The sequence below is a fragment of the Sinocyclocheilus anshuiensis genome, unplaced genomic scaffold (assembly GCF_001515605.1).
Source record: "Sinocyclocheilus anshuiensis isolate Anshui unplaced genomic scaffold, SAMN03320099.WGS_v1.1 scaffold560, whole genome shotgun sequence".
In the NCBI taxonomy this organism is placed as follows: Eukaryota; Metazoa; Chordata; class Actinopteri; order Cypriniformes; family Cyprinidae; genus Sinocyclocheilus; species Sinocyclocheilus anshuiensis.
This window is the reverse complement of record NW_015554116.1, coordinates 237,604-238,544: the sequence shown is the minus strand read 5'-3', so window position 1 is coordinate 238,544 and position 941 is coordinate 237,604. Positions and strand designations below refer to the sequence as shown.

Below are 941 nucleotides of genomic sequence, written 5' to 3'. Positions count from 1 at the left end.
TTTTGTATATTTCTTTTTATGCGGACATCTCACACACACACACACACACACACACACACTGTATATATATATATATATATATTAGGGCTGTGAAGCGATTAAAATTTTTAAATCTAATTAATAACATAATGTGGCGATTAATTAATCTAATTAATAGCAAATTAATCGCACATCAAATTTGGCTGAGAAATTACTCCCAAAAGATAATTTAAAGTCTTTGTTGTGTAAAGCATCAAACAGACATTACAAAAAGTAGCTTCAGCAAGAAATATTTTGTTTGATTCAACAAAATTTATTACACAAACTCTTCTGGACCATGAGGGTGAGTAAATGATGACTAAATTTACATTTTTGGGTGGGTGAACTATACCTTTCATTTTTTATTATTATTATTACTATGGAAATATGGATTTTTTTCTTGAATTAAATTATATTCTAAATAATAAACTAAAACTGCCAGTAGGTGGTGGTAAATGTCTTAATGATTAAGTCATTGAGTCATTTATTCATTAATTTGATTCGTTCAAATGGCTGATTCATTCAGGAGTGAAGTAAATGGTTCTTTATGAATGGTCCATTGAATCATTAGGCTTGTTCGACTTGAAGCGGATCATCACCATCAGACCGATAGGTGTGTGACATCAAAGTACCGCGAGAGCGCCATCAGATCGATCGGTGTGTGACATCAAAGTACCGCGAGAGCTATAGAGAGCAGACGGCTCCTTATGCTGTTGAATCGCTCTTGCGGTACTTTGATGTCATACACCGATCAGTCTGTGCAGCGCCGCTTCAAATCCAACGCGCCTATGGCCAATGGTTCAACGCGCCAAATTATTAACTCAATTCGTTCAAAACGTGCATTAAGAAATGAAATTCCGCTGTGTGTTGCTCGGAGACGAACAGTTCTGCTTTGTCTTTATATTTTCGTTGGCAAAATTGAG

At 35.3% G+C, this 941-nt stretch overlaps 1 protein-coding gene across 1 annotated transcript in view; it reads right to left on the bottom strand.

Annotated features, from left to right (window-relative positions):
• dbt (dihydrolipoamide branched chain transacylase E2) overlaps positions 1-941 on the bottom strand; it is a 10,971-nt gene that overhangs the window by 7,398 nt on the left and 2,632 nt on the right. The gene's annotated exons all lie outside the window — the stretch shown is intronic.